General features: G+C 36.4%; 1 protein-coding gene across 5 annotated transcripts in view; it reads left to right on the top strand.

Annotated features, from left to right (window-relative positions):
• LOC145668491 (agrin-like) overlaps positions 1 to 22,856 on the top strand; it is a 1,085,796-nt gene that overhangs the window by 403,360 nt on the left and 659,580 nt on the right. The gene's annotated exons all lie outside the window — the stretch shown is intronic.

Below are 22,856 nucleotides of genomic sequence, written 5' to 3'. Positions count from 1 at the left end.
GACATAAAATAGAAGAAGAATTGCGGAAGCTATCATCTGATTCTGCAGCAGAGTAAGATGACAATGGTTCAGCAGTGAGTGAAGACGAAGATTTCGTCCTGGATCGTGAAGATATCGGTGGAGAAAGTTCCGACACTGAGTGCTTCAGTGACTTAGATGACACGTTGTGTGACCAGTATAGAAAAGACCGTTTACGTGGTGACATGCGGACATACGTGTCTGAGCCTCCACGCCGAACGAGACGTGTGGGTCAAAATATTGTGAAAGAACTCGAATGTTTTTTTACAAAGCGCATTTTTACTACAATTGTTCAGCATAGAAACGAGGAAGCAAGAAGACTTCACATTCCTGAAACGAATCAAAAAGAGATAATGACATACATAGGTCTTCTCATTCACATGGGAGCAAATGGTGATACCCGATTTGATGTAGCTGATTTGTGGTCTAGTGCCTCTGGGAGATTTCTTTATATAGCTACTATGCGCAGAGACAGATTTCTGCAGCTATGCAGAATTATTCGATTTGACGACAGGAATACTAGAGAGGTTCGAAGAGCAAAGGACAAATTTGCTGCTATTCGCGAAGTTTTCAACGCTATGAACGAAACGTTTCCGCATTATTTCTCTCCTGGTATGCACACAGTTATTGATGAAATGTTATCTCTGTTTAGGGGTAACTGTTCTTTCAAAGTATTTATGAAAGTAAAACCAGGAAAATACGACATCCTTATTCGTATGCTTACTGATTCAGAGACAAGGTATATTCTAAATATGGAGCCCTATGCTGTAAAGAACTGCGAACAATCAAATTCTTCGGCAGATGTTGTAAAACGCTTAGTTGCTCCAATAAACAACTCGGGGCGGAACGTTTCAACAGACCGCTACTACACATCAGTAGACTTGGCCGAAGAATTGTGGAACAACCACAGCCTAACCCTCGTGGGAAAGTTTCAGTCTAATAGAAAACACATTCCTCAAGAATTGAAGACAGTAATCTGTAGGGAGCTCTATTCCAGTAAGTTTGCTTTCACAGATCTATCTACTGGAAATCTTCCAGTAACATTACAATCGTACATTCCACGCGAGGAACCAAAAAAGGTGCTTCTTTTCTTGTCTACCTAACATTCAGATGCAACAGTTGCCTCTGTTAGTGATCCCAATGAGATATTCGTGATCAATCTTTATTACAATGAAACGAAGAGAGGTGCGAATGTAATTGACCAAATGGTAAGGAAATATTCAGTAAAACGTTCAACTAGAAGATGGCCTATGTCCATATTCTACTTGTTGGTCGATATAGCAGGAGTAAATGGTTTCACTATATTTCGTCTCAATTTTCCATCTTGGAATGAGAAGAAATCCAACAAGAGACGTCTGTACATTCAAGAGCTTGCGAAGGAACTCACAATGCCATCCATTGAAGAGAGATCAAATAATGCTACAGGTCTTCAGAAAAGGGTAATTGTTGCCATGCAGGAAATCTTAGATCGGAAGGTGGCACAAGTTAATCAAAGCAAGGAAGTGTGTGGTGGTAGGGGAGGGATACGGACAAAACCTCGCGGCCGAAACATCGCCGCCCAAAATCTCGCAGGCCAAAACCTCGCGGGACAAAATCTCGCCGGGCCAAAACCTCGCGTGGCCAAAACCTCGCCGCCCAAAACCTCGCGGGACAAAATCTCGCCGGACCAAAACCTCTGTATATATATATATATATATATATATATATATATATATATATATATATATATATATATATATATCCCACTCCCTTTTGTTGTGCCGACAAAGTGGAATTATAAAAGACATCCTAGGCTCGAACCTCATCTATATTGAAAATTTGATTGAGATTGGTAGTATGGCTCAAGAGGTATAGTGTAACAAACATAGTCATTTAATTTTTATATATATAGATTTCCAAAGCATGCATTAGAATTTTTCTTGTCATTATTTTAATGTAATTATGTGTTATTACTAAATATATACATATAGTAATATATAGAACATTCTACATTGAAGAAATCGTCATGAAGAAGTTTTATCGTGACGACATTTCTTCCCAGGCGACACTACGTCTCGCTTAATTTAGACCAGGCGAGATTCTGTGTCGCGAGATCATTACAACGAGGGTTTGGTCAGGCGAGTTTTTGGGTATGGCGATATTTTGGGGCGCGAGGTTTTGGCAAGGCGAGGTTTTGATCCGGCGAGATTTTGGCCCGCGAGGTTTTGGCCAGGCGAGGTTTTGGCCAGGCGGGGTTTTGGCCAAGCGAGATTTTGTCCCGCGAGGTTTTGGGCGGCGAGGTTTTGGCCAGGCGAGGTTTCGGCTCGGCGAGGTTTTGGACCGCGAGGTTTTGACCAGGCGAGGTTTTGGTCCGCGAGGTTCTGGCCGCGAGGTTTTGTACCCAAACCGGTAAAGGAAGGTGCCATATGTGCGCTCGAGAAGCACATACGAAGAAGATGAAGTACAACAAAGTCAACAAAACAACAATTATTTGTAGTCTGTGTAAAAGACACACTTGTGGAAAGCACAGTAAGAAAACAGCGATCTGTAACAACTGTGAACAAAACACGCAATTTGAAGACAGTGATGTGTAGAACCGTGAGGAAAACTCGCAGTCGAAAAACAGCTATACAATAAGTATATACTACTTTAGAATGTTTATTATGCCACATATTTCTTGCTTATTTTTTTCACAGTTATGAAGTATTTATGTACTATGCGTTTAGTAATTGTGTATTACGAATGTAAGTCCAAAAATATAGATGTTATTCAAATCTGTAGTGAGATAAACTTAATCTTAAAAGGTGGGCACAAAATACCCCCCCCCCTGGTAGTCCGCGTTACAAAAAATACCTTCGTAGTGCGAGGGTTAATCTAAAAGATTTCATTTCATATTTTCTCTCCTTAATTTATCCTAATGCATTAAGGAGATAAATTGTGTCAAGGCTTATATCTTCTTAGAGAGAATAATTTCATAGAAAATGGAAGCTGTGAATATTTTCCCGACAACTTTGCTGGTACAGCTTTACGTGCTATGATGTTTGTAATTTAGAATTGAAGATGCTGTCATGTATAGTCGCTAGTCAATGATGCCTAGCATATCCGTCCCATACGTTAAGGCAGAAGTCTCGGAACTTTTTGACCTAAGGACCACACTGCCTTCTCCACCAAGTCTCAAGGGCCGAGACCTAGTTGGCTCATATCAACAAACTGTAGCCCAGCGCTGCCTTGTGGGGATTGGCGGAATTACTCAAAATGTCAATTATACTTGATTAGTCGAAGTATACCGTACAAATCGTGTAGCGAGTAGCAGAACTAGAGCATGTTCTGAAAATATTCGCTTGTCTGGAAGAATCGAGTACTTTCGAGTGTTCTCGAATATGTTCTACTCATCAAGTACGGGCGGTATAAATACGGGAGACAGCCGATAATTGAACAGTTTCAAATTTTGAGTTCAGAGCGACAAGTACATTATGAAAAGTGGAATATAGTGCGACTAGTGTCTTTCTGATATATAATGTCAATATTAGAAGTCACTAACTATGTACATATCAGTGTTTATTAGTAATGAATTTCATTAGAGATATATATTTTCAGATGTGATATGTTCTTCAATGTTTTAAGTTTGAGAAAGGAAAGTATATGTTTCCCTATAATTTAACTCCCTCTTGGCTAACTGGTGGTGAGCATATGCGTATATTTCCTACTATAAGATACGATGTACGTTCACATCTCACATAGCCTTTGTACTCTGAAAACGATTTGAATTCCGAAAATGATCATTCTAATTAAAATATTTGTGCAACGAATAGGAAGTATATGTATAATGTGGTTAATAACTGAGGATGTTAAAAGTAATAGTGCGCTAGAAATTTCGAATAATTAATAGCAACTACGTAGATCTCTATACAATGCAAATTACTATTGTGCACGAAAACCGAATTGGAGCGTTTTACCTTAAACGCTGCCTTCACATATAGTGACATTGCGAGTGCTGCAAAATGAAAGTCCGATTCAAACACAAGTTGTTTGTCCTTAGTACGATATATTTCACTTGAGGCTTGGCAAGAGCACACCCCATGACCATTATCCTAAAGCCCACGCCGAACGTCAGTTCTACTGCTTGTAGTGTAAAGAATGGGTCAATAAAAAGAAGTATGTTCTTTATCTTTCATTCATTTCGTGAAGTATTTATTAATTCCTTACTTTCGCAAAGACTAACAAATTATTCTCGTTTTACTTGCAAATTTACTTGTACTGCTTTCTGTATCCTAATGTTGAGTTAAGAATTTGTGTAATAAATTGAAATATGTCTTTTGCTTTTACTATCACTGTATAAGTTTATAAAGTTTGTGTTCTAGTAAAATTTCCAATACACAGAACAAAAATATGACTGATATCTGTTACTAGAAAGAAATACGCGATATCATTTACAAAACCACACGAGTAACTCCTTTTTTCAGTCTCTCCTAACATATTTAATAAGGTTTCATAACTTTTAACGTACTACCTTTTCAATCTTCACGGGTTCTCCATTTAATGAATCTTGAAATACATATTTTAAAGTTAACAACAAGTATTTCACCCATTTACAGAGCAACACGAAAACATTTTTTAATTTGGAGAGTCTCTCCGCATTCCATCTCTATTAATTATTGTATTGAAAGGTGCGGTTTATAAATTAAAGAGTCTGGAATTTGAGCGCTTTTAGCTTTCTGCCGTCTGTGTGGTAAATCCCTCCCGTTCCTCCAGCCCTCTTTTCTCTCTCTTTCTATCCACGACTACTATTTCTTCGTGTGTGCTCTTAACTCGGCAGATGTAAGTGAGGGCCGGATAGCGAGGACCACAGGCATGCGGATTCCCATGCATGTAAACTAATTTAGCCAACTCCTTGGCCCTGGGATTATGCTATCAGGCTTGGCTCGAAAATCAATAGTCCATTTTATGGTGCAGCGGGTGGTCTGAGAGTCTCTTGCCGTACAAATCCTCCCCATTTCCTCCCCACATCCCTTTCCCCCACTACCATAGCAAGCCCTCACTTTCCCTTCATAGCTATGAACTTTCACGCAGCTTGTGAATTTTGTTCTTTCATTTTTCTATCCACAACAAGAGGGTTTGGGTAAGAGATCGCGGGAACTCAATGGATTGACTCACTTCTCTCACACTCACTCGCTATTAACTCCCGCGTTGGCAAAGGTGAAAGACAAATTGTATTTTCAACTCTATTTGCACAAGACTTTAATTTCTGAATCTTTATGTTTTTAATTATAGAATATCATTGGCTCGTTTATTGCTTGAGAAAGTAAAATATTATTTTATAAAAGAGGAACTGTAAACTTGTTTCCTTTATATTTATAGACGTTTACCTTCGTTTATCAAAAGCTGAGAAAATCTTTCAATATTTAAGTTTAACGTCCCACTATTATGCCCTTGGGGCTAAGACAGATGGATTATTTAGGCAAGTGAAAGATTATGAAAAAATAGCTGGAATGATAATGTGGGAGGAAGCGGAAGTACCCTGAGAAAACCCATGGACATGATGTTGTCCACTATAAGCTTACTTGGCCGGAAATTGAACCAAGAACCCCATGCACCAGAGCCACTGTTCTACCACTGAGCCACTGTCCCCGTCAAGTGCTGGAAAAGAACTACGTGAACTGCGAACTTTGTGTTGCCTAAGGACAAAGAAAATACGAAAATAAGTTGAAATTATATTGCATGAATTCATACACAATTCTCATACAATTACGTACGCATTTTCGGAAATGGTATTAAATAATGTTTGACTCAGTAGCTTCAAGTGTATTTGTTTACTATCTAATGTGTTATTTTTTAAGTTTATTTATTTAGTATCTACAAGTCTAATTAACACTGGAATCCAGAATTCTCAACAATTATGATGAGAATGAAAGTATAAGTCAACCATGGTATATATTTAAAAATATTTGCCTATTAAAGGTGAGGAAACCAGTGGGGAAAAATTCAGGATGATTGGTCACTGGATTCAAATCCATACCCTTCTGATAAGGACCACTGACCTGCATTCATAGAAACAGGATAAATTGTTAATGTTTACTTACCTTGTTGATACTTCAAATGGTTTCATGTACGGCTTCCTTAATTTTTTCTATATTCCGCTGATGGTGATGCTGGTGTATTTAAGGGAGCTTCCGGGCTTAAGCCCCTCCGAAATTTTATTTACTATTTTAAAGTAAATGAAATATCTTGCAGAATGTTCACATTTCCAAGAATAAAGTTAGCAAAGCCCCCAGAAACAAAATCGTAAATGCGCCATTGGCCATCACTATTTTAGTAATGCTTAATATTTTATAGTTTTCTACATTGTCATTGATATGGCATTCTTGAAGATTTTTCTTATATTCGCTCATGCAATTCAAGAAAGAAAGAAAAAAGATATAAAAAAAGTAACTTAGAGGAAAAAGAGAGAACTTCCTTTAAAGCAGTACAACTCGATGTGGACTAACAAGCTAAACGTAAGTTCTGTAAAGCTGTCAATAAGAATAACTTGCAATATACTGTACCTAAATATATGTGTATTCTTTTTCCCCTTTGCCTCTTTAAGAGCGAATTTTTCATAAACATTGAAACATGAATCCTTTAGTTTTAATTAAGAGTGTATATACCGAGTTTTACATCTTCAACTTAAGCAATCTTCACATTGGACACCTCCTGAGTAAACAAACAAACAAACAAAATGAAAATACTGAGATGCTTATTCTCTATTTTTAATCAACAGTTTATATGTCGAATTTCACACGCCTAACTTAAGCAAATCCTCAAATTAGGCATTTTCGTAATAAATAGTCGGAAATTTGAATATTTTAGAAATTAGCCTCCCTTTTCCTTTAAGACTATAAATTTCGAAAAATCTGAAACAAGTGTTTAGTTCTTCTTTCTCTAATGAGAAGTTTATATGAAAATATTCACCTGACTAATTCAGCAGTCGGTGAAATGTTTTGTTCTTAACGAAAAATTGGAACTTCGATTTGCCCCTTTAGGATATATATTTTAATTCTTTTTCTTATCCTTTGCTTTCGTTACAAAAGAAGTATTCTATCCAAATTTCACGTTTCTGCTTATAGAAGTATGGTCTGTATATTTATAAACTAATCACTTCTACTCTTTTATATTGTAATATCCCACGTGTTACCGTATACAAACAATACTCTACGCTTGTGTTTGTAAACACTACTGCATGGTTTCACGACAGTGTTCACTATAAGCAGCAGACGACGGACCTCTGGCTCCTCCTACGAAGCACATAATGACATCGGAAGCAGCAGCGCCAGCGCGACCGCCTATAAATTCGGCAGCAACCAGCGGACCAGTTCTCTGGTGTCCCTCCTACTGCTTGCTTCAGAGCATTAGGATAACTTAACCCCAAAGCCTGTAGTCTGCTACGGGACTCTTAAGTATTCCTTTCCTCCTGACGTAGCCAGCTTTGGAGCTCTGTTGGGAATCTTACCACAGTTGCTTAGCTTGTTTCGGGGCTCTATAATTACTAACCCCTCACTGCTTGCCACGGAACATTGGAGAAATCCTACACCACTCTGCTTATCTTGCTTCGGGGCTCTGTAGAGATCCTGTCCTCAGTCTCACGGTCAAGGACTACCTCATTTCAACCTCGTAATTTAAAGAAAACAACTTTGTAGTATTTTCTGTTATATAGTGAACTTTTATAAAATAAAACGGGTGGTGGGAGTTCATTATGGGCTTTGTTTTATTACCAGCTCTACCTCACAAAAAGTTTTACAATATAATATTAAGACTGATATGAAAATGATATAATATTTCATTCCAACTATTTTTCATAGCCGTCTTATAGTCCCTATATTGAACCTCAGCTTATTTATAATAATATGGACCTTATACAGATTCTGTTTAAACCCTTGCTTGTCCCATAAAAAGCTCCCAACTACAGTTAATAAAAATTTGGAAAAAATCGCACAAATTACATTGAAGGGCTACTCAAATAGTTCAACGTTTCACTTTGCAAAGTTTATTTAACATCAAACGTTTTCACTTTACTTACTGATTTTTTCATTATATTACCACAGCAAATGATCCCGTGCTTTTCTTAGCCCTCAAAAAACATATTTCTATGTGGCTCTGTAAGTTATATAGGGTTGTTGTTTGCCAGTATTTAATATCCTTAAGGGATCCGATGGTACAATTTGTACCATACCTGTGTTTCAAGGTACATTGCGTTATAACTCTTCTATTTGAGCTTTTTCGTTCTTTTCTTTTGTTGTTGTTGTTGTTGTTTTTCAAGTCCAGAGGCATTGTAGAAGACCTTACGTATGGTTTGACACCTTCCTGCGTCCAGACATAGGAGGTGATGACGTCATGATTTTACAATATATATTTTCTCTTATTAAGCCTATGTTCATTATTTTTTTGACGAGCGTATTTTTGCACGTAGAAGGTTGAAATTTTGCACAAACATTCAGTCCATCGAGTAGTATTTACCAGATTTTACAGATTTCTGCGTTAAAACAGGGGGGCCCAGAGGGGCAAAAAGTTGAAAAAAGGGATATTTAGACCAAAAAATCCATTTCTTCGGGATTTTCACTGCTTAGATGCACGATGAAGACACGTGAGTCGTACCACTTGAAAGGCAGTTCTATTCTGAAGAGAATGATGGGCAAAACAAGACTCTAGGGTAATTAGGGATGTCTCAGGGAATATTTATTAAAATATACTTCTGTATAGGGGAATATTGGGCTTTTTCGGTATTTTTTTTTTTTTTGGCGGGCTTATTTTTGCACGTAGAAGATTGAAATTGCGCACAAGCATTCAGTCCACCGAGTAGTATTTACCAGATTTTTTCAGATTTTGCGTTAAAACAGGGGGGTTCAGAGGGGCAAAAGTTAAAAAAAGGGATATTTAGACCAAAAATCCCTTTCTTTGCTTTTTCTCCCGCCTTAGATACATGATGGAGACACATGAGTCATACCGTCTGAAAGGCAGTTCTATTCTGAAGAGAATGATGGGCGAAACATGACTCTAGGGTAATTAGGGATGTCTCAGGAAATTTTTATCAAAATATACTTCTGTATAGGGGAATATGGGACATTATCGGTATATCTTTTTGGCGGGCTTACTTTTGCACCTAGAAGATTGAAATTGTGCATAAACATTTAGCCCACGTAGTATTATTTATCAGATTTGTTCAGATCTCTGCGATAAAACAGGGGGCCCAGAGGAGCAAAAAGTTGAAAAAAGGGATATTTAGACCCAAAAAATCCCTTTCTTCGGGATTTTCCCCCTTAGATGCATGATGGAGACACGTGAGTCATACCGTTTGAAAGGCAGTTCTATTCTGAAGAGAATGATGGCGAAACATGACCCTAGGGTAATTAGGGATGTCTCAGGATTTTTTTTTTTACCTGAGATCATGGTCTTTTGCGGTAATTTGGGGCATTATGGGGATTCTTGATAAAATTTCTCCCGCCCTTAGTCTTCAAGATAGAAACTTGAAATTTGGCACACACATTCAGTCTACCAAGTACTATTTATCAGATATTTTTGAGATCTCTACCTTGACACAGGGCCGCTCCAGAGGGGCCCAAAGTGTGAAAAAATCTCTCCGAAATTTTCCTTTTACATCAATTTTCCCTCTTCTGGTATACAATATGGGCATGCAAGTGGTACGATTTGAAAGCCAGTCTCATTCTGAAGAGAATGAGGTATAAACTATGATTCTAGGATAAATAGTGATGATGCAGTAGCTGCTTGACTGAAAGTCTAAAAAATACCCCCAAAACCCCGGATCCCTTACGGGTTAACAAGTATTACATTAATATTATTATTTGTCTGGATCATTGATGGTCTATTTATAACATATTGTGAGTCAGAATAAAACAAGAACCACATTTAGGGGGCATTTGTTATTCTCTCCTGCTTCTTCCCTCCCCAGACCCTGAGTAGGGATGCGCACGAGACAAAATTTGTGGCTGTCTCGATTCGAAAATATGCCGTAAAAGTGATGTCTCGACTCGAAAAATGTATATTTTTCTATTGTAAGAGCCGTGTCTCGACTCGAAAAATGTATATTTCTCTATTGGAAGAGCCGTGTCTCGACTCGAATTTTGTCAGGAAAATCCTGTCTCGATTCGTCTCGTGCGCATCCCTAATCTCGAGGTAATGGTCCACTGAATGTGCTTAAGTGATACATTTTCTGAATCTTTGTTTAATTCTATGTATCCTGCTTCATGTATCTTGCAACTAAGGCCTGAGATATATCTAAATATAACGATGTAAAGTCTTCGTCTCTCTAAAACATAAATGGTGTCGGTACCAATGGCCTTATCTTGCAGAATCGGCTTTGTAACCAAAAGGTTAGGGAAATATTTTTAAAAGTCAAACCTCGTTTCAATTACAGTATGGCATCCAGCTAGACTCTTACTCATGGAGCCACAAAAAAGGAACAAATTATGCATTTGTTGTTTTTTGCGGGTCACCATTTATCCGTTACTGGTCTAAATGAATGGACCACTTGGATTCCAAATAGTGTAACTTCAAAATGGATTCTTTTAAAGAGAGAGTTTGGGACCTCAATATCTCATGAAAAGTTCATGTTTATATTTGGTTGTAACCAAAAGCATAATTATGAAAGTTATTTTCTAATGATGATAGTGAATAATATTCTCTTCATGCGAGTTATATAATATTTTCAAGTTCAAAGTTCTCTTTTAGAAAATTTAAATTTTGGAATTTATGACACTTGGCATCCAAGTGGTCCAAATGAGTAAGTAGATAAATGTTTAATTTTCGCAAGTTATAACACAAAATTATAATTTTGAGAATTGTCGTCTTCCAAGGCCTTTTAAAATATCTTCTCTCTTACTACCTCTGATTATTCGCTACTTCATAATTGTCGCCTTGGATAAAAGGTTTATAAACACAATTATATATATATACAAACAAGTCCATTCAATAAATAACCGAAAAGTTGTAAAAAAAAACACACACACAAAACTTCGACAAAATTCTTGCTTCTTTGTTATTATTGGGGGTTTCCTAGAACTATTATCAGATGGGCTTGGCACACTTGCTTCCCGAACGGATGCTGGAAATCAGTGAAACAAGATGGCAGCACCCTTGCAAGTTTGCACAAACATGGAGCAGCTGAGTGTCATTAGATTTCTGTTAGTTGGAGAGTTGAAACTAGGAATGGGCAAAACCGGTTTTCATAAAAACCGAAAACTGGTTTTTACAAAAACTGAAATCTGACAAACTAATATTTCGGTTTTCTCCAAAACCAGTTCGGTTTTTTCACCGAAACTTGTTTCGGTTTTCTCAATTCTTGTTGAGTAATAAGTGAACAACAAAATACTATTCTGTTAAGAAACAAAACCAGTTTTGGAGAAACTGAAACCGGTTTTGATAAAAAAAAACTGAACCGGTTTTGAAGAAAACCGAAACCGGATTTGGTTAAAATCGAACCGGATTTGAAGAAAACCAAAACCAGATTAGTCGGTGAAAAACGAACCGGTTTCGATGTAAAACTGGTTTTTGGAAATTTTCCTAAAAACCGGAAACCGGTTTTGTGTCCACCACTACTTAAAAACCAATCGAAAATCACCGTCGGATGGCAGTGCAATATAGTGAAAGTTGTTTGAGTCGAACACAAGTTTACGAGTGGGCAGATAAGTTCAAACGGGATGTAATAAATGTTGAAGATTCGCCATGCCCAAGACGTGCAGTCTGGCGTCTGGGGTCTGTGCAGTCACGGTGAACAACATTGATGAGTTGATACGGAAAATCAGGCGTATTACGATGAATGATATTGGAGTAAAGATAAACATTAGTGTCGGATCAGCCCCCCATTTGGTTCATGACATACTGATGTTTAAGAAAATGCTTGTGAGGTGAGTTCCAAAACATTTAATATCGGAAATGTAAGAAAGGTATATAGGGCGTCATCTTATTTTTTGATTCCCGCATCCCGTTCGCGAGGAAGGCGTGCCAGGCACATTTAATAATATTTCTAGAACACCATAAAAAAATAACAAAGAAGCGGAAACTTTGTAGAAGTTTTGATTTTTTATACATATATTCAGGTTATTTATTGAATGGCCCTTATATATGTAATACGTTGCTAAGTGATACTGTATTAATTTAGAGGACAAGAAAATATTAAAACATTCTGAAATTTGTTAATGCAAGACTTTAGATGATAAATATACAGTAAACCTATCGAATTGAAACTGGATACAGATGTTTCGGGTACGTATTACAACACAAGGACAGGTACAGAATCTGTCAGTGGAATATGGTTATTTCTTCTTCCTTCTGTGTATGTGATAAGTTCCTTCTTTGAATCGATTTTTCTTTTCAAGAGTGTAGTAAAAGTTTTTTGTATCAGCGTCACGCACTGGACTTACTGCCCAATCCGGACTCCCGTGTAGTGTTCAAAATGATGTAAGAAATCTTCCATCTCTCAACGACGGAACGTAAAGATGAACTCTGAGGCCGAAAGACATGTTCCATATTGCTACTATCGAAAATTTGTTTTCTATCGGCATACTCTATAGCTTACCAGCAATCCCTTCTAAGACTTTGCTTTGCTCTTCTGTTCTTTTGATGTTCGATACAGTATTTCTCAAAGTTATGCACTGGAGAGGAATTAGTTACATTCTATATAACTGTGATGAGTGGTCATGATTAAAGTTAATTAAAGGTTCTAAGAAAAATGCTGTATTCAGTTGAATGAAACATTTTCTGATGTTTGTAAGTAGTATGCGCGTCACTGTCATGTATTATAAGAAGATCAATGTAAGAAGACAAACAACAATAGACACAATTTGCTGGTTAGCTATGTATTTTTACATAAATAATAAATAAATGATTAAAGTAGAAAAATCTATCAAATTATTATTGGCACTTATAGAACATACTTTACCTATTTGGACATAAATTTTAGCCCATAAAAACTCATTTTTCTCAGTTTCTCGAAAACTGAACATCACAATATATCTTCAAGCACGACAGTTTTTCGTCTCAATAGCGTTTGTCAATTGATATATATATATATATTTCTAACTGACTAACTAAGTCTATGGTCTATGAAACCCGGAAGTTCAATGCCGCGTTCAAAAAAGCTCTCCACTGACTTCTATCCTTAGCCAACTAGATCCAGTTTCTACTTTGTATTCCTACCTCTGCGAGATCCATCTTAATATTGTCCTCCCATCTGCGCCTAGGTCTTCCTAATGGTCGTTTTCCGATTGGTCTTTCAGTCAAGACTTTCAAAGCGTTTCTACTTTCTTCCATCCTAGCTACATGACGTGCCCACCTAAGCCTCCTAGACTTGATGACCCTAACAATGTTGGGTAAACCGTATAAATTATGTAGTTCCTCGTTATGAAGTTTCCGCCATTCCCCATTCCCGTTCCTCTTAAGTCCGAATATTCGTCTCAGGATCTTATTCTCAAATACTTTCAGTCTATGTTCTTCCCTCAGAGTAAGCGACCAGATATATATATATATATATATTTCATCTTTGCAAATTAATATAAATAAACTCAAGGTAAAACTTAAAGAGTTAATCATAATTTTAAGCTATAGAATGTGTGTTAGAAAAGTAATAAGACTGACAACACTATGCATAAATCTACAACAGCTACCACCTCCACCTTCAGATGACCGTTAAGTTAAAACTTGTCATTTATTCAGTACGAGTTTGAACTTGTTCCAGCTTGAACTACACGACCAGTGTTACCAACTTAGCCACTTTATGGCTAAATTTAGTCATGTCCATATGATGTTCACGCAGTAAAAATTGTAGTTTAGTTTTAGCTATATTTTTGACCGTTTTATTATTCGTAATTGCCCATTTTTAACCGTTTGTCTTTAGAGGTAATTAAAGATTTTTGTCAACCAAAACTTCTTTTAAAATATTAATAAAACCAAAATGAACTGAGACTTTCTTCTATTTGAAGTGGGATGGTTCTTTTTTATATTCCTATTCCACAATGTACCTTACTCGTATTATTCTCGTGCATGGTGCAACAGCAAACATTGTGATTTCGAACGTTTCAACTTTCAGAAGTCAATTTTAACACATGTTTAAATTTCAAGTTAAGTGTTTTTAGGGCATTATTTGGCTCGAACTGTGCACTTTAATGTTGTACTAGAAGATCAATCATGTCAATGTTACCGCGAGAATTATGAACAGAGGAAGAATTTAAGCAATTATATTTTTGATTAATAATGTGAACAAAGCGTTCTGTATATACCTTAGATGTGAATTAAAGGTAAAAGAAACGTGCTTGATTTGAGTATTTCAGAAAGAATATTGCAATATTCTTTAGGGATGTACAGTAAAAGTACGAAATCTTCACGTATGTGAAGTTGTTCCTAGTTTGTGTTTCGTTTGTTATTGATTGTTTTGAAGAAAAAATCGTTTGTTTCGAAAAACGTACAGAAATATTCAAAAAATAATGTTGGGGGGCCAACTTCACACTACCCCCCCACACACACACACTTTCAAATTTCGACTTGAAACCGAAGCCAATCGTTTGTTTTTCGTTTGTTATTGATTGTTTTGAAGAAAAACTCGTTTGTTTCGAAAAAAGTTATGGAGATTTTCACTAAATAAAATTTGGGGTGGGCAACTTCATGCTGGGCTCCCTAGTTTGAAATTTCGAATCGAAACCGAAGTCAATCGTTTGTTTTTCGTTTGTTGTTGATTGTTTTGAAGAAAAGTTCGTTTGTTTCGGAAAACGTACGGACATATTCACAAAATAAAATTGGGAGGCCAACTTCACGGGAGGGAGTCTACCCATAAGAAATCCACCCCTGAAATGTTGCCGTACCTTTTGGTTACATAAAAAGGTGATCAACAAAGTTCTGTCGTTTTCTGTGGAAATCTGTGTCCAATTGACCCTCACACCGTGAGTTGAATGCGAATGGAGGTAAAGCGAAGGTCAGTTGCTGGTGTGAGTACGAGGGGAGGCTGGAAAGTTCTTGAAATCACCAAGAAGAAATTTACGTGGAAGAACCATTTTAATACATTATTCAACATATTCTCCCCGAAACTTAATAAACTTTTCACAACGATGTTGCAACATTTCTAACCCTTGCAAATAGAAGGTCTTGTCCTCTGTGCACACCTGCCCTACACCTCCGCAATGAGTGCCTCGTCGGATGGAAAATGTTTGCCTTTGAGATGTTATTTGAGATGTGGGAAGATGTGATTGTCGTAGGGGGCCAGATCAGGTGAGTAGGGTTACACAGGTGAAGCCCAGATCGACCAGTAATTGCATGGTTTTATGAGCCTTGTGGGAGGGTGCATTGTCTTGGAGAAACTGAACAACACTTCTCACTTTTCTCCGACGATTTTTCTTCAGAGCCTCCTTCAGCTCAATCAAATAGTTGGAATAGACCCTAGCATTCATGGGTTCACTTTTTTTAAAAATATTTGGTAAGGATGACACCGTCCTCATCCCAAAACACCGATGCAAACACCTTCCCAGCTGATCTTTGGCTTCGGAACTTCTTGGGTCGAGAGATCCACTGTGGCGCCACTCCATGGATTGCTGTTTAGTCTCTTTATCATAGTAGTGCAGCCATGTTTCATCTTCTGTTACCAGACTGCGCAAGAACTCACCAGGGCATTGAAACTTTTGAAAAATTTCCTGTGACATCTGCACCCGTGTTCTTATCTGGTCAGCATTCAAACACTTTGGGATCCATTTGACACTGACCTTCCGCATGCCCAAAATATTCTGCTATTATGACACCCACACGCTCACGCGATTTAAGCCATTATTAAATTTACTCAGGTAAAGTTTCCTCAACTTCTATGGACACTATGCTTCTGGTACATTGCATTAATTTCTAACTTGAAGTAGATGTATTTTTCTGAGAATTTTCCTTACCTCTGTTTGAAAGTTCTATTGTGCTGAACAGTGTCATATCCATGAATTTTCTCGCGTTTCTTTCGTTTTTGCCAACACTGTTCTTGTTTTTCTCAATTGAATGTACCAACTTTCTTCAAATTAATTCTGTACCGTTAAATGAAATATTTCATTTCCTATGATCCAAATTTAGGACCAAACATGTGAAAGTATTATGTTTAAATTATTCACTGAATTAAGCTTAAAGCTTAACGATTCAGTTACTGTTAATTAGTTATGTTTATTAGTCAATACACGATGTAATATTCTTTCTAGGATATTTTACCGTAACTTTATTAGTAATTTGATAAATCTGCACTCTAAAAGAATAATGTATACTTAATATGATTTTCCTACCATTTTCTTTTTCTTTCCAAATTCTCAATTTTTTTCGAATTGAAAATGATGCAGATTATTCAACGCATATTGTGGATTTATTGCGTAATAATATAAATATGCTTAGTTTTTATTTTTGAAAGAAGTAGATTTGGTATGTACATATATGCCGTATATGAGTACATTAAAAAATGCAAGTAGGGAAGACACAACGCTTCACCGACAGAGTTTGGTGACAATCGGAAATGGGCAAAAAATTTTATCAGCTTTGTCTCGAGGGGAAAGAGAGAGTGCACTGTTTGCTGGTGCTCAACCAACTGGATAAAATGCCATACAGAGATTTTTCCCACCTCGAGGATTGAATAGATTATTTCATCACCGGAGAGCGTGGATGAATACACACGCACACACACTAAACTCATATACTTTATAGAGATCATCAAACCCGCTCTCAAAGAAAAAAAGGTGTATTAAATGATGATTTTCCTATGCAAATTTCCCACTGCCTTAATAAAAGAAAAAAATTAGTCAGTAAATTAAGTCATTTAACTATCGGTTTTAGCAATAATATTCATGTAATTAAATGTTAATATGTAACTGAAATTGAAGGATTAGTGCTGAATTGCTCAATGTATTTATTAGCGGATTAAGCAATTTTATTTCAATTGGATCAAAATTAAATATCATACTTTAATTATCTGTATTGTGTTATTTGGACGAATAAAGTGCAAAATTATTTTTTAAAAAACTTAGCATTAGTGTACATACATGCCGATTTGAAATTAATTTTCATGTTTAATATAGTAAAATACATTTCGAATGCAATTTTTCTTATTCTCTATTTCTTTAAGATGTTTTTATTTCCAGCATAGCGTTGTTTGCTACTTGGAGGGAAGTTATTGTTCTTATTGCTGCCTTATTTTAGGGAAAGAAAGTTAAGTTACAAAGTTATCCAGAAAGATATCCCAAAAGTAGCAAAGTGTCCTAAATACAAATCACGTGATTGCAAATTATACAACCAGCACACAAATATATAATCAAATTAAAGGGTATTTGCAGATGTTTCTGGTCTGACAATGACATATCGCACCAGTTGTACCAAACCGTTCATGGCACATAGTACAATCTATGCAGTAATAATAATAATAATAATAATAATAATAATAATAATAATAATAATAATAATAATAATAATAATAATAATAATAATAATAATATGAGTTTCATGTGTCTAGCTGCATCAGTGCGTTGGAGGCAATCGTTTCAATCCGTTGTGCGTTGAGCTCGCATACATGACAACGCTCCAATCCACACTGCTGTTCTTAACAATGCTGCAGTGAAAGACTGTGGGTTCGAGGAGATGCAGTACCCAGCATACAGTTCAGGTTTAGCATTGTAGCTTTGGTAACGACAGCTATGTGGACTGGAGCATTGTCATGCATTATCTGCGCTCAACGCACCTACAACGAACTGATGCTACTAGACTTTTAATTTGATACATTATCTCTTACATAGATGTCACTACATGCCATGAACAGCTCAATGTCACTGACACGATATTTCATAATCACGCAGGAAACTTTAGGATACCTCCGTATATTGAACTGCTATAATGTGTTGGAACAGTCATTTCCAACAGAGCACTGTATGACGTAAGAGTATGCTTTTAGAATGAGAGAAAACACTGAGAGAAACACATTGAGCAATGGAGGTAGGATAATGAAATAAGCAAGTGTTTGGTGGTATTTAAATAGACGTGGATCCGTGAATAGTGTGTCTGCCAAGATTATCTAAACGCTATCGTTGTTCTTACTTGTCTGTCATTATATTGCTATTTGTCAACACCAGATTTGCTGCCTGTTCCTTCCCCTCGCCTTATGAATTATTGAGAATAGGGGCAGACAGAGTAACGTCAGAGAATATACAATTAGAAATGATTGCATTAGAGTTAGAGACAGCGCTTGGAAAGCAAGAATTGATATTATCAACAGGAGATATGGTTAAATACGTGTAAATGCAATGCATGTAAAATTTCGTCCATTTTGTTGGACCCGGTTAGGCAGCCACTATAAGTAAAAAATATAATGCAAAAGGGGAACACAGTCGGTGAACCGAACTCAAAAAAACTCCCAAGGCGTAAAAGCTGTGTAATACAACATCTGTTGTTGTGCCAAGCTTATCTGTGACCAAGCTTGGTCACCAATTAGGCAATCTTTTTTCATTATGTGATTCGTTACTCACTCACCAAATTTTGTTTAGATTCGGCCATTGGTTACTGAGAAATAAAGTACCACATACAAGCCAAACGAAGTAGAGCTGGACCTGCCCTTGGCTAAGCTCAGCCGTCAAATGTAGTGATCTTTATTCCTTAGACAAAGCGCTACTTCCACTCCAAATTTGGCTTACATCCGGCCAGTAGTCAGCGAGAAATAAGGTACTACACACACACATATACATACATGTACACTTGGAGTGGAACTATAAACTCCCGTATAATTACGCCGAAAGCTAACAACGTCTGTAATTCGTATACTTATTACAAATTATCTTACCAATTATAAATTCACGCTTAATTACATTTAGGTATTTAGAAGTTGAATCAATAGAAAGAGAAACTCATTTTTTTATGGCTGGTAAACTGGTTGTTACACAATCCACTGGTTGCTGTAATATGAGACAGACTGTCTTCCAACAGTGACAGAAACGTTTTGTATCCTCGAGTTTTGCGTCAGCCAATTTGTTATTATATGAAACATTTCGAAGAAAGTTAGGTGAATATCCGCACAGTGGAGTATAATACTCCGATTTTAAGTAACGTGGCTGAATTTGTAAACGAAAACAGTCCGGCGATCCACCAGTAATCGTTTAAAAAGTAGAGTTAGTCCGTTCAACTTTCATACGAAGTTCATAGACGTCCACTATCGGATCTAGAAAAGAATTGAATATCCCAGCTGATTATGTGGAAAATTCTGCGTAAACAAACGTAATCTTAAAATTTGAAACAATGGAAGCACCAAACACACACCCAGAAACTATTGTTGGGAGAGGTCCATAATTTGATTGTGTCCAATTCTACGAGATAGTACCTACCTCTATGTAATACTGTGTCCATAGTGCTCTGCACCCGAAAAGACGATAGATATTGCTACCCAGATTCTCAGAAAAAAATATATAACTAGATTGCTTTTATAAGGAAAGAAAGAGTACAGATTAAGTGTAAAGTCAAACCTTTGGGCTACGTCAGCTCTGCTAAACAAGTATAGGTATATTAAGAACGTGCATAAATGTATGTCCAGTTATGAAGTTTTGGAGATGGCTTCCATTTCCGGTGCACTCCTTGCGTGCGTGCGGCCCGAGCAAATATATATCCGTGTAAGAAACTTACGTTTTTTGGCTCCAACTTTCCCGGATATTACACCTTATATTTTTTTCCTGGGTATATGGAATATATTTCTATATATAGCATCCCGCTGACAAAAAATGTAAAACAGGAACTCTGAGGCTCGCCCAAATTTAAGTGTGGTGTTACTAACGTCATTAGAGATTAGAGGTCATTTCGCATAGAACATATCGTTTCCCACCACACTATCTACCCTCAAAAAGAAATGAATTTCAACATCATACAATAGGCCAGACAACACACACACAGAGGTGTATATATATATATATATATATATATATATATATATATATATATATATATATATATATATATATATATATATACCGGGTGGATCAAAAGTTCGGGGCCATAGGCTAACTCTCTTATAAGTAAAGACATGAAAAAAAGACATAGAAAGAGAGGATTTTTTTTTAAAAAAAAATAAATAGTTTTTAATCTAAAATTGTGAAATTTTTCTAGTCGTAGCAGCCGTTTGGAATTCACAGTAATATGGCGTCCTATTTTGAATTAGAAATTTCCCAGTTCAGCACCTATTTACATTTATTTTTCTCTCTTTCAGTGTTTACTTATGAAAAAGTTGGTCTATGGCCCCTGACTATTGATACACACTATCTATCTATCTATCTATCTATCTATCTATCTATCTATCTATCTATCTATCTATCTATCTATCTATCTATCTATCTATCTATTCTTTATTGCATGCCTGTGTGTATATGCTAACTCTGTGACTTAATTAGATTTATATTTCTCTGTTGAATATGCTACTGTGAGGGGTGTGTGTAAAAGATATGTACTCATGTACGTAGTTTGAAACTAATGCGCCTTTAAAATCTTTAGGTTCATAGTATACCGAAACAGTACTTTTAAAAAGCCTGTAGTTACATGGAAGTGTGCACCTCTTGTTATACTTCTCGTCGTTCATTCTCTCCCGTAACCTTAGAGAATTCCCGTGTTCCTTCTTTTTACAGCTTCGAATAACTTTACTCCATTGCACCAAACTCTAAAGTTTAGGCTTCATTGCTTCAACATTATAGAAAGCCGTCTTAGACTCGTGGGCAAGCCAAGTATTCCTTCCATACATCATTATCCGTTAAGAAGCACACGCTGAAAAAGCTACATTGAGAGTTGGAAGCTTTAGAAGCCCTTTCTGAAATAATGTTTAACCTGACGGTTTTATAGAAAGCAAAGTGCAAGTTCATGAGGTCTACAAGAGATTGTTCCATTTCGTTTCTTTTTCCATTTCCAAATATAAAGTACCATTGAGGGAAGTGAAAAGTTGTTGGTGTGGAAAGCCCGAGTGCTCGCTCGCCTTTCTCTGTTGGATAAAGTTGCCTCTTTTTATGTAGTTACTCTCCATCTTTCTCTCTCTCTCTCTCTCTCTTTGTAGTGAACTATGCCTTTTTATTTATATATAATCGTAAACTCACTTCAACCTTGCTTTGCGCTCAAAGACCACAGATAAAAGTTCACAAAACTATAAGCAATGTTTAAATACAAACCCTATAAACCATTCACACACACAAAAATGGCCAGAAAAATTTATTTTATAAGCATGTTAGTGTTCCTGTCTATTTTGTCTCTTTAACATAACTAAAAGATAGTGTCTATGTCCTTACAATCCTCTCCTTACTGGAGAATGAAATATTTAGCTATTGAAGTTTTTTTCTTTTCTTTTTAGTTTAATGTTCTGCGATTATGATTAAGAGGCTAAGGGCGATGGTGATAATGTGATTTAAGATAAGGGTACAATGATGAGAGAAACCCAAGAAAACCCACACAAATTATATTGTCGTTGTTGGTTGGTTGGAAACTATTCTTATCTTTTCATATGAATAAATAGTGTTTTTGGCAATAAGAGAAGTTTTGCTATTGATTTAGTTACTTCTGTAGCAATTTGAGCTAATTTGAACACACTGTTATTCAAATTGAAGCCTGTCCTGTTGATGTATGTAAACAAAAAGATGTTTTATGGGTCATAAACAACCAAACCTAAGAGTTTCGATAATAATTTTAAAATTCGTACTTTGCTCTGCATATATAGACAAGGTGTTTCAAAATTACACCGACAATGTTTTGAAGGTGATTTCTGGTACCAAGAGAAGACAAAAAGTATAGACCAATCTGGATGCTCAAATGCTTCCTTCCAGCGCTGTGATAACCCGAAAATTTGTTGAAAAAATGCAAAGATAACCATTACTCGGAAACAAAATGTCAGATTTAAGTCGCTTAAAAGACAAAGTTCATTATTTTTAGTAGTAGATTTCATTAATGCACAACTCGATGTGGTGCAGGGGCGACCTCCAAAGAAACTAAAGAATTCCTTATGTATTTTATCAAAAGTTGACCGAGGAAAATTGACCAGAACTAAGTACGTTACGTCAGCCTATCCCGAATTAATTTTTGTTGCTCTTTTAACGATTATCGTACTTTGATTTTCTATCGTTCCTCGATTTTGTGTTTAGAAAAAGTCAAAATAGGCAAAAATTCGAGGGAGCTGAGGATATAGAGGAAGTTTGGGTATTATGAAATAGTCGGATAATATGGAATACCTCATTATCTCGCCTGTTATGTGCTGTTTCTAAGCGGAGAGCAAAGAAACTACTACCTCACGTTTCCATGATACTCTATAGTCAGTCTCTCTGTGATTATGACATCCATTGTGTTGGTAGACGTGAAAATCTGATTTTGTGTGCGTTGAAACTTTTACAGGTAAGTGTTTTACAATCTGTAATTTCCTATTGAAATGTAATAAAGCAATAATCCTTTGTTTACTACAAGGTTGGATGAACAGAGTGAAATTTTGATAAGCGCCATTATTCTATACGCCTTCCAATGCGTTTAACAACGCTTTCGTTTTCGGGATGGCGTGGTGAGTAATATAGGATAGCAGTATTCCATACTCGCAACCATGTAGTAAGAAATCAAATCCTTCTCTTCGTTTGGGCCAAAGTTGCCTTTAAAGGGCCAAAGTATACCCAGTTTACGGTAATATTTGTATTCCATATTATTCGACTATTTCATATTACTCTCCAAAGTGGTTATCTTTAAAAATTACCAATTTTGCCCAACCCTTCTAACGATATTCCTTTATCAAGATGTGCATAATTAAAGCCAAATATATAAGGCGTATACTTGTTTCCTTTTTGTTTCAATACTGCAATTATTAAGTGAATAACAAGCGAAACAAAAAT

This window comes from Thermobia domestica, chromosome 13, assembly GCF_964235325.1.
Source record: "Thermobia domestica chromosome 13, izTheDome1.hap1.1, whole genome shotgun sequence".
Classification (NCBI taxonomy): Eukaryota; Metazoa; Arthropoda; class Insecta; order Zygentoma; family Lepismatidae; genus Thermobia; species Thermobia domestica.
Note: the sequence above shows the minus strand (reverse complement) of the source record. Positions and strands in the feature narration are given on the sequence as shown.